The sequence below is a fragment of the Lissotriton helveticus genome, chromosome 8 (assembly GCF_964261635.1).
Source record: "Lissotriton helveticus chromosome 8, aLisHel1.1, whole genome shotgun sequence".
NCBI lineage: Eukaryota > Metazoa > Chordata > Amphibia > Caudata > Salamandridae > Lissotriton > Lissotriton helveticus.
The window spans coordinates 815,036,982-815,049,363 of NC_136069.1; positions in this window are offsets into that span (position 1 = coordinate 815,036,982).

A 12,382-nucleotide genomic window follows, 5' to 3' on the forward strand; every position below is an offset into this window, starting at 1 on the left:
CTAGCAGTGCATCATAACAAAGTGAGGAAGTTAGTTAGACTGTTGTATTATGCTAAGAGTCCAGCAATTATGCTGAAACAATTATGCGCTGCTCTTTTGCATGGTTCTGAAATAGATGTGAAGAATATATGTGAAGAAATTGAGTTTTGTTACTTTGGAAGTAAAGAGGAGAATGTTGAAATTGAGCAAGAAGTAGAGGGTCATTTGGAAGATAGTGTACAGGTTTCCAGTACAGATAATTTCCAGAGGGAAATTGCGACGTTTGACATGAAATCAAGTGAGAGGCCTAATTTCACTTGTGTGTGTTATAGACGCACTTATTATAAGAATCAGACTAAGTTAGTGGATTTATATGCAAAAAGTGAAAGGGAAAATAATAGTGAATGGAAGGATTTTGCAACATACTTGATGGTAGAAAATTGTTTTGATTTGGGATTGGATCAACGTGTGTGTACTTATTGTTGTAACAAATTAAAACAAAACCAGATGCCTGCTAGAGCAGTTCATAATAATCTGGAATTGGTTGGGATTCCTTCTGAATTGAAGGATTTAAATACTTATGAATCTATTTTGATTCAAAGTATCCATCCCTTTCAGGCTATTGTAAGAATGGAGCCAAAGACAGGGAAATTGCCTCCATCAGATTTACAGAGAGGATTAAAGGGAAGAGTTGTTTATTTGCCTCTAGATTTGAAGAAAAACATTAACACAATTGGAGTAGAAAAAGTGGAAGAGGAACCTCTGGTTATCTTAGTTAATGGGGTTCCGACAAAGAATAAGAAAATATGGCAAGATTTAGTAGATGTTAGGAAAGTTAAAAAGGCAACATTGTATTTGAAAAAAAATAATAAATACTATAAGAATGTATATGTTGCAGAAGAGGAAGTAAGTGAGGAAGAGGATAGCGATTTGTGTGCTGGTCAAATTGAGAAAGTAGAACCCTCTACTAGTGAGGAAATATATGAACATTATAGTGTTCATCCTTTGCATTCAAAGGAAGTCATGGGGAATGCTATTGAGTTGTTTCAAATGAAACAAGCCAAAGGGAGTCCCATTAGTGTTTGGGAGGAAAGTTTGGAAGCTCGGTGTTTCCCACAGCTTTTTCCAACAGGTCAGGGAGGAAGATATGATGAGCGACCTCATCAAATTCCTGCTTCTGAATACCGGACTTTGCGATTGTATGCAGGAGATGCTAGGTTTCGACAATGCATTCCTTATTTGTTTCATCTCCTGTTTGAAAGTGATCTGTCTGGACTGTCATATGCAGTGAACCACATCTTGAAAAGTGGTATACACATGCAAAACATCTCAGCAAGTGATTTTATGGATAAAGTGAATGTCCAAGATAGTATTTTGGAATCTCACCTGATTAATCTCATGGCGTGTCAGCGTGGTACTAATGAGTACTGGTACCGTCGTCATGGTGATTTAAAATGTATGCTGAGGAACTTAGGTACTCCCACATGGTTCCTCACTCTGAGTTGTGCCGAGTATGGCTGGGAAGACTTACTTCAATTTCTACGAGAGGCAAATGCTAACGTAGAAAACATCGAATTCAAGACACCCGGAGAACTGTGCTCTTTGGATCCAGTCAATGTATGTAGGTACTTCAATCATAGATTTGAAGCTATGATGTCTTTCATCATGAATAAGAAGAATCCACCTCTTGGAGAGGTGTTGGATTTCTTCTGGAGAAAGGAGTACCAAGCAAGAGGAGCTCCTCATATACATATGTTGCTGTGGATCAAGGATGCACCTAAATTTGGAACGGATCCAGAAGACTCAGTGATGAGTTTCATCCAACAGTATTCTACGTGTGCTGTTCCAAACGCAAAGGAGAAGAAAAGCCTAAGAGAAAAAGTTCTGCGTTTCCAAAGCCATCGATGTGGAAAGTACTGCCGTCGTAAATTCCGAAACAAAGACAAGTTCTACACCAAATGTCGTTTCGGCTTCCCACGACCGGTGATTTCTAAAGGAAGAGTAAACAGTTTGATGTCTTCGCTGCGACATAATGTGATGAAGAAATCACCTAAAAACACTTACAATTTGAAGAGGAACGAAGAGTCCAAGTATATCAACGACTACAACCCGGTGATTTTGTCCATGTGGAATGCTAACATGGATATACAGTTTGTGGCTGATAACTGTATGGCTGTGGCTCGGTATGTGACGTCGTATATCACCAAAAAAGAGAAGACAGAATTGAAGGATATGTGGGAGGACATTTCCCATGAAAAGAGCCTCAGCAAGAAGTTGTACAGTTTCAGTCTGAAGATGTTGTCGCATCGAGAAATCGGAGCGTACGAATGTTCTGACCGGTTGTCTTCAGCAAGTCTCTATGCCAAGTCCAGGAGTATCGTTTGGGCGAGTCTTGGTCTTGCTGCAACGCGTAATCGAGTTCTCAAACCTGTGCGGGAAATTGAGTATTTGGCGGAAAAGGAGCCAAACAGTACCGACATTTTGAAGACAAACATGTTGGATACATATTATCCAAATCGAAGCAGTCACCTAGAGAATGTTTGTCTGTATGAGGTTCTGCAAAATTACATGTTCAAGAGGAACATCAAAGAAGATACTGAGAAAGGAGTGTATGCTGTAATAGGAAGTGAGGGATGTCTGGTCAAGCAAAGAAAATGCCACTTGATAAACCATCGAAAATTGAGTGGCGAATCTCCTGAAAAAAAGGAGTTTTTCTATTTAGCACTTTTGCAACTTTTCAAGCCTTGGCGTGCAGAAGAGGAACTGCTTGGAGATTTCCTCTGTTACGAAGACTCTTTCAATGCCGCCAAGGAGACCATAGAATGTCCTGCTTTTCCCAAATATGTAGAAATGTTGAATGCGGAAATTGAGCAGGAAGCAACGATTGCAGCCGAGATTGCCAGAGACAGTTCTCAGGACAGTCAGAGTTCTGCTTCATTGAGTCAGGATCCACTAGGAGGACCTCTTATTGAAAATGAAGCTGCCACTGCTATGAATGAGGTGGAAAGAGCCATGGCACATGCTCAAGAGGATGCGGTTAACTTAGAAGAGTTGGAAAGGCAACTCAACGTTGAGCAGAGGAAAATATATGACGAAGTTACCATGCAAATTGATCATGGATTAAGTCATGATAAGAAAGAGTGCTCATGTACGTCGTTGAAGCCTGTCCGACTGTACGTTAGTGGAGAAGCGGGAACTGGAAAAAGTTTCCTCATTAAAGCAATTTCATGCTATTTGCAGGAAAGGACAGAGTCATCACTGTCTTGTGTTGTCACTGCTCCAACTGGACTGGCAGCACATAATATTAAAGGGATTACTTTACATCGTTTACTGATGCTGCCAGTGGAGCATGACAACAAATTAGAATATCACAAGCTATCTGGAGATGCTTGTTTTGAAGTTTCAAGAATCTTGAGGAAAATGAAACTTCTTATCATTGACGAAGTAAGCATGGTTTCCAATGTCATGCTTGCCTTTGTGCATTTGAGGATGCAAGAAGTTCTCAAAACAGAGTATGATGTGTTATTCGGTGGCAAACACATCATTGTTTTTGGAGATCTTCTGCAGCTGACACCAGTGAAAGGGCAACCTGTGTTCAAAATGCTCACGCATGAAGATACCAGGAAGTGCCTAGGCAGCATTGGCAACGTCAATATATGGTTAAACTTCAATTATGCTGAACTGCATGAAAATATGCGTCAGGCAAAGGATGAAGTTTACAAGACTATTCTACAAGATGTTAGAATTGGAAAAGTGACCGAGCATGGGAAAGAAGCTTTACATGCACGATTACTGACAAATTTATATCCAGAACAAGATGTTGTGCCTGAGAATATTTTTCAGAAAATTACTGATAAGAAATCTGGAATATGTTTGATGCCAACTCTTGCAGAATGTGCAAAATTTAACAACAAAATGTTGCATTTAGAAAAGCAAGAGATTGTGAAAGTGGAAGCTATTGATAGAGTAGAGCATATGGGATCAACAATTATTTTGTCTGAGAATCTGAAAACAAAATTGGATTCATTAGAGAAGAGTATATCTAAAACTGCAGGTTTTGAAAAGACTCTGAATGTGTGCTTGAACTGCCGTATAATTTTAAGAAGGAATTTACATGTTGAAAGAGGTCTGGTAAATGGATCAATGGGTAATGTTGTTGATTTTGTGAAATACAGAAATAGAGATGGAATTGAATTTTTAAAAATTAAATTTGATGGCATTGAGGAAGTACAGCTAATTGCTCGTTGTTCTGCTAGATTTTTGCTTGTAAAAGACTTATATGTTCGCCGTAAGCAGTTCCCTGTTTGCTTGGCATATGCGGTGACAATTCATAAATCGCAAGGTTTAAGTGTAGACACTGCATTGGTGAATATTGGCAGTTCTGTGTTCAAGGAGGGTATGGCATATGTGGCATTGTCACGAGTTAGAACTTTATCGGGATTGTACTTGATTGACTGTGATGTCAGAAACATTTGTGCAGATCTAGATTGTGTTAAGGAATACAATAGGTTAAGAAGAGAGTATGCGCCACATTTGCCTCAGTTTCCTTTGTTTGAGAAACGTCTGGTAGGCCGGAAACGAAGAAATGAGAACAATACTGGAGAGGTTGTAGCAAAAAGACAAAAAGTGAATGAACCTAAAATTACAAGCAGAAACAAAGAGGATTCTGTTGAAGATGTTGTTGGTTTTCAGTTTGAAAACAGTTCTGGTGTCAACTGCTATGCTAATGTAGTAATTAATGTTTTGTTTTCTCTAAAAAATGTAAAAGAAGAGATTGTGGTCAATTCTGATCAAAGATTTTGCAGTTTGTTAAATTCTGTGTTAGAGAAATGTACCACTGATAGAAGAAACATAGAAAGTGTGTCTGAAATTAGAAATCTGTTAGATAGATGTTCAGGCCAAACACAATTCTCTCAAAATATTCAGCAAGATTGTCAGGAGTTTTTAATGTATATGCTTCATGTATTACATGCTGAAGGTGTAGATGTAGATCAGCTGTTTGGGCTTTCTTATCAATGGCAGCATGACTGCGAGAACTGTATGGTATCAAGTACTACTAGTGTAGACTCAGAAAGATTTGTATATTTAACTTTGCCAGACAGTAAATCAGTCTCCTTTAATAAGCTAGTAAAAGGAGCTAATCACAACATGGAGTGTAGCCAATGTAAATCTGAAATGATGTCCACATTATTTATACGAACATATGGCCAGTACATCATTTTAATGTTCCAACGATGTAGGCCTGATGGAACAAAATTGACAACTTTAATAAAAAATTTTGTAGCTTCGCAGTTGTCAATATCAGGAAGGACTTTTGTAACTACAGCAATTATATATCATGACGGCCCTTCAATATCATCAGGACATTACACAGCTTATTTAAAGTCTAGAAATGGCTGGTCATTCTGTAATGATTCTGTTGTAATTTTCAAAAAAAAATTGCCGTATGACCTTAAAAACTCTTACCTGGTGTTTTTAAAACCAAAATTTTAGGAAAATAATCTCGGGATATGATCTGTGGAATTTCAAGAAGTTCTAATGGCTCCTACACAATTTGGCCTTGAGGATAAGTGTAGTTCAGAGACATAACTTCTAATCATAGGATTGGACATCATGGACATGTATGTGCAGTTTAAATGAGTTCAGAAAAACTGTTTCTTTTCATAAGCTAATTAAAGCAGCCAATCAAAACATGGAGTAGAGGGAATGTAAGTCTGCAATGCTGTCTACTGTTTTACATTACTTTGTGATTAAAAGTGATGTAGAGAATTAAATAATTGTAGTACTCATAGAGGTAGTGTAAGTCTGCTTCATATTAAGCAGTATCAGTGTCATACGAAATGTAGAACATGACTGAGCAAGAAGGGGAAGATATTACTATTCCAGGATTGTGAAAATGATCTTCAACATTTTAATTCTGAAAGTTGCGGGAATACCAAATGATGGGATTGGCTAACAAGAAATCCAAGAGTTATACATGGCTCTGACAAAATTTGGCCTTGTGGAATCTTGTGGTAGAGAGCAAGAAGTCATTTATTGTATGTAACATGTTTTTAAAAACGATGGAGATTTTCTTTCAGAAACTGGTGGGCTGAAAGTAATAACAGCACAAAAGAGTATAAGCTATTCATAGCACATCCTTGGACGTCATGGAAAGTAAGTTAACTTTAAGGAGTTCTGATTTTTGATTTCTGATCTTGTATGGGTTTTTTAAACACAATCATTTTGATTGTGTTTTTTTTTCCCCGCTGTTACATGATGAATACCTTCAAGTCACTGTTTTTAGTGAATTTTGATACATTCTGAGAACAGCAAAAATAAACCATTTAACATGTATAATTAATTCTGTAATGTTTCCATTTATGATGTATATGTAGAACTGTGTAGAAGGCATGGAGAAGGTGAGGCTTCTGTAAGTGTCAAAGTTGTTGCATGCAGTGCTGCACTTCTGCGTATTCTTTGATATGCTAGACTACATCTGCACAATGAGATACCTAAGCAAAGGAAACAGAAGTGATGTGATTGTGAAATGAGCAAAATAAATTGCATGTATTTCAATTACATCACCTGTGTTTCCTATCATTACGAATCACATTGTGCAGATCAAGTTTAGGTCTGTCCAGGGAAACATAGGAGGTTTGGACTTTGTTGAACATTGCAGTGGACATGACTCACTTCATTGGTAGACCTTCACATGTATTATGTCTTCTATTCTCTTCAACAACTCGAAATTTCATCTGCAACCCTGAGTAGGCCTCACCTGAAACAAAACTCTGGATAGTAGACATCTTATTGGCATCCTGAAGCAATTATTTTAAATTTTAGTGTCTTGCGACACTTTTCTGAGACAACAGCAATGCAAAAGATGCACCATGTTTTAAGATAGGTCTCACTTCATCTCCATCAAGATAGTGTTACTTTAAAATGTATATCTTTAGGACTGTGTAGCTTCTGTAAGTGTCAAAGTTATTGAAAAACTGTTTGTCCTTCAATCTTTGCCCTTGTCTTTTGTAATTTTTCAATACATGTTTTTATATTTTTCAAATGTTTGTTCTCTCTTTCACAGATTGAAAGTATAAAAATAAAAAGTGAGGAATTTAACGACAATTATAAGGTAAGTATTTTGTACTCTTTTCGTTACATTTCTATCACATTGAACTACTATTAGTTCCACTGCTTCATTTCTTTAATCCTCAGTTTCCTGCCTTTGCTACTTCCCTCATTCCTTTCTCTATTACCTACTTACTCAACTCCTTCCACTTTTTTTCTCAGTCCCTCTCTTCTCATAGTTCCTCACTCTTGTTCACTCACTCCGTCTCTATTACTCTTAGTGTCTTAGACTGATCACTGTATCACTATTTGTTCATAATGCTTTCTCTGTGTAGTTGAAGCACACTAAGGGGCATATTATGAATGCAGCCAATAAAATTATTGCTCTTTTTATTGGCAGAAAACTGGTGCAAAAGCGGCTTTAGCGGCAGTTTTCTGCCGCAAAAGCAGCTTTAGCGACACATTTCTGCCTATAAAAGCTGCAAAACTTTTATTGCCTATGTTGATAATATGCCCCTATGTTATTTACATTAGGGCTATATTGTCCAGTATAACAATCAAAATTGCTCTCCAAAGACACCAGGCAAAGCAGACGCTCCCTCAAACAGATCACCAAGCGCAATTTACCCTACTTACAATCTAGCCTGTTCTCTGTCGAGACTTTAGCAATCTTTAGAGCACAAGATAAGATTTTTTTACATGGAAGAGCCATACGTATTGCAATTCTACTTAAGAAACAAGCATTGGCATAGACAATAGGTCTTGCCTTTGGGACCTTATACGTGTTTAGCCATGCAACAGTTGATGTTGCTGCACCAAGGATATTATGCTGCATAACTAAAGACTTAGAAGGTCCAAAAGTCGATACCTATTGGCTATGCCAATGCTTGTTTTTCTTTCACTTCGTTATCTATTTAGTTTTTCACAATTATACCATCTTCTGTCTGTTCTTTGGTAAATAGATCTATTAAATAGTATCTCTTCTTTACTCCCTATAGCTGTCTTTCTTGAAACATCACTCTCTGTTTACTTTCCTTATACTTACTCTTTTTTTTTAAAAAGTATTTTTTTTGGTTAGCTCCCGGTACGCGTACCGGGAAGCTAAACCGGAAGCGAACCAAAAGAAATAGAGCTTGCCAGAGTGCTAAACATTCTAGCAATTTTTTTGGAAAGGGAAGGTAGTTCTGAAAAGAACTTTTTTTTTTATATTTTTGTTGTTTTATATTTTTTTTGTATTTTTTGAACATTTTTTGTTTTTTTTTGTATTTTTTGAACGATTTTATATTTTTTTGGGGGTTTTTTGGGGGGGGGGAACAACAAAAAACAGGCGTTGAAAAGGGCTCAACAGGAGCAAAAAAAAATTACTGGGGGCGGTTAGGGCAATTATGATTGTCATAAGCCAGGTTGATGGCATTAATACTCATGTTACCACATGATATCAACGCACCACAGTGCATACAAGTATGTTTCATGTGCCCAAAATTCTCTTGGATGTTTGGCACAGTTTCCCGTGCCTCTGCTGGTGTCAATGATATTGACGATGTTGACCTGGCCACAGGAGTTGCTGTTGGGTTTTGTTCCATATCCCGTATTTCCGCCCGGCTGTAATTAAGTGGATGCTTCCTGGTCATGTGCCGATGCATGGTATAGTTCCCATAGCTATACTTTTTATCAGTCCCTCTTGATAATTTCTCTTTGCAGATGAGGCAGGTCACATACCTCGCATTCACTTTCTTTTGCCCTGGAGGGATTGAATAAAACTGCCAGATGAAACTGGCTTTCCTATGGGAAACCCGGGGCACCTCTTCCAAGAACTGTGGTTCTTCTCTCTCCTCTTCCTCTAGGTCTTCCTCTTCCACCTCTGTGTTGGTGATCACCTGGGGAGGTGGTCCTCTCTTCCCATGAGGAGGTGGAGGTGGTGGTGGGGGTGCACCAGCTGAAGCAAGTACTGAAGTCATTTCTCAAGTATTAATAAAGGTCTTCCTCTCACAATGATGAAAGTCAGAGTGAGGAAAGAAGGAGGGGTTTTCATCATTTGGAAAAAACAATACTTCTCAACCAATGAAAAGTGTTATTTTTAGGTCACCTGACCTAGCCTTCCATAATTATGAAACTAAAAGTGAAATGAACCAATGAAAAGCTTTATTAACAAGTCACATGACTCTAACTTTCATGTTACGCGCTGCGGAACGCTCCCCGGTTAGCTTCCGGTTCGCTGCGCTTCGCGCCTCGGTCCGCGCCCGGGGACACTTCCGGGTGCGCTAACGCAGTACGTCACAAGACGCATTTCGCGGCAACGCGATACGTCGCGCTTTCGCGCCGCGGATCGCTTCCGGGGAGTTGCGTTTCGCGCCTCGGTCCGCGCCCCGGGGCACTTCCGGGTGCGCTAACGCCGTACGTCATAAGACGCATTACGCGGCAACGCGATACCGTAACTATGTTGATTTGTTACCGGTTCGCGGACCGGATCGCGGAATCGAATTGAGCTAACGGGAAGCTTCCCGGTTCGCGGACCGGGAGCGAAACAAAAAAAATATTTAAAAAAAATTATTAATAAACATATAAAATATATTTTTGGATTTAAAGAAGAATACATTTTACAGCTATAGATATTAGTTTTTAAAAAACCAATGAAATTCACTGAAAAAACCATAGGTTATAGACCATATATAGTTAGGAATTAGCATTTACAAAACCTTGAAAATTCACTGAAAAAACCATAGGTTATAGACCATATATAGTTAGGAATTAGCATTTAAAAAACCTTATTTTACTCACACAAAACCATTGAAATTCCATATATAGTTAGTTGCACTAACTATATATCGCGCACCTGCAATCCACTGCTGATGATGTCACATATTACATCATTCATGACATGGTCAGTGATATCACTGATGACATCACTGATGACATCTCAAATGACATCACTGATGACATCACTGATGACATCTCATTTGACATCAATGACCACATCACTGATGATATCATTCATGTGACAATACAATGCATCTCCTCACATTTTAATATAACCTCTGTTTCACCCAGTGTTAAATACAGAATATAATTTTTGAAACCATTGACACACCAATACTAGTTACTACATACGCACTCACTGATTCCTACGTCTACACACACCTTCACTCATTCACCCATACTATCATTCATACATACAATCACTCATCTTTACAACACTATCATATGCACTCATACACCTATACAGACACTCACAGTCTGCCACTCATCCATGGAGTTACTCACACACCTAGTCAGTCCTGTAAAGAATCAATGACACTTCCATTTTCTTGTCTATACAGTTAAACATAGAGCACCTTACATTTTCAAACATATACTAACACATACTTACCTTGTTATACAATCATTGATACAAGTACACATTGATCTGCACAGAGTCACACACCTCCCAGCCAGCCACACACACACTCAGTCTCCCATACAAATACTTGGACAATCAATCAGTAACCCATATAGTTAATTATATAGCTACTGATCAAAACATGCAGCAGTTTACAGAACAACAGACATAATGATGCACAAATTAAGACACTTTAGTCACTAACCCATGCACTCAGTGAGACACATTTAATCACTCACTCATGCATTCAGTCATGCACCTACTAAATCCTTTGTCCAGACACTTATACTTCCACTCATTCTTCAATATGTAAGACACATTTTAACTTTACAGAAACATACAGTCACTGGATGTTGTCATCAGTGATGTCATCAGTGATGTCATTTGAGATGTCATCAGTGATGTCATCAGTGATGTCACTGACCATGTCATGAATGATGTAATATGTGACATCATCAGCAGTGGATTGCAGGTGCGCGATATATAGTTAGTGCAACTAACTATATATGGAATTTCAATGGTTTTGTGTGAGTAAAATAAGGTTTTTTAAATGCTAATTCCTAACTATATATGGTCTATAACCTATGGTTTTTTCAGTGAATATATATATATATATAACAAGAATCGTCCTCCAGCCACACGTCTGTTCCGTATGAGGACGAGGTAAACCCAGGTAGATGGTGCAATTTTTTTTATTTGTTTAGCCCAACAACGCCACCGCCACGACGCGTTTCAGCCCGCGTAGGGCCTTGGTCACATGACATGTCGATAGGATTGCAACTATTTAAAGTGCCAGTGCATGAAAGTACTTCCCCTTTCAGTCCATAGACATAGAAAGATACTTTGTTTAAAGAACTGCATAAATGCTAGTAGTGTTAATATAAAATTAAATTAATCCATGTATATTACAGACTTGTGCAGTCAGTATGCTAATTTCAAATATAAGAACGTTTGCATAGACGAAATCATCACTTAATACACTGAGAAATACAAAGATGAAAATGGTATCGCAATTCCATCTTGCAGAGATATATATACACACATATAAATACATAAATAAATAAATACATAAATTTTTAAATATTTGAATAAAAATACATATCTATACCTCTAAAATTCCATCGATATATAAAAAACTATATATATATATATAAAAGAAATCATATATTAATATTTCTTGTCTCTATTCAATTGCATCTATTTACATTTTCAGTTGTAAAGACTGCATTGCACTAATAAAAGCATGTTGTTATCTATGCATTCAATACTTCAAAATATGTGTATGGTTACTGAAAGAGCAGTGCTCACTTGTGTTCAAACCATTGGGCACCTTACAGTTACACAGAATTATGTGCCTTGTTTCCAATTTCCTCAATTGGGCATCACGGTTTCCACCTTTCCTCTGAGGCGTAACCGTGTCAATGACAAAATATTTGAGGCCTGAAACCTTGCCATTGTGTACCTCACCGAAGTGCCTGGCCACTGGGTATGCGGTGTCACTGTTGTTGATGGCCCGTATGTGCTGGAGTATTCGCTTGTGTGCCTGCAGCTTAGTGCTTCCCACATAGCGCAGGCCACAAGGACACTCCAGCACATACACCACGTACTCAGTTTTACAGGTCAGTTTACTATGTATGGTGATTGGTTTGGTACTGAGCGGGATCGTATATTCTTTTCTGCTTACTCCAAATTTACATGCTTTGCAAACAGAACATTTTAAAAATACTTTGCTACAGTTCAACCACGAGCTATTGACCCTCTCCTCGGGACTGCTGGATACTAAGTGATCACTAAATGATATGGCTTTTTTGTATGCAATACTAGGAGACGATGTCATTCCCTGCCCCAGTACTGGATCACTAGTGATTAAGCCCCAATGTTTACTGACAATTTTCCGAATGTTTTTGTGTTGGTTTCTGAATGTCATGATCAAGCGTGTTTAATCTTTTACTGGTTTTGGCTGGCTAGGCAAGTTGG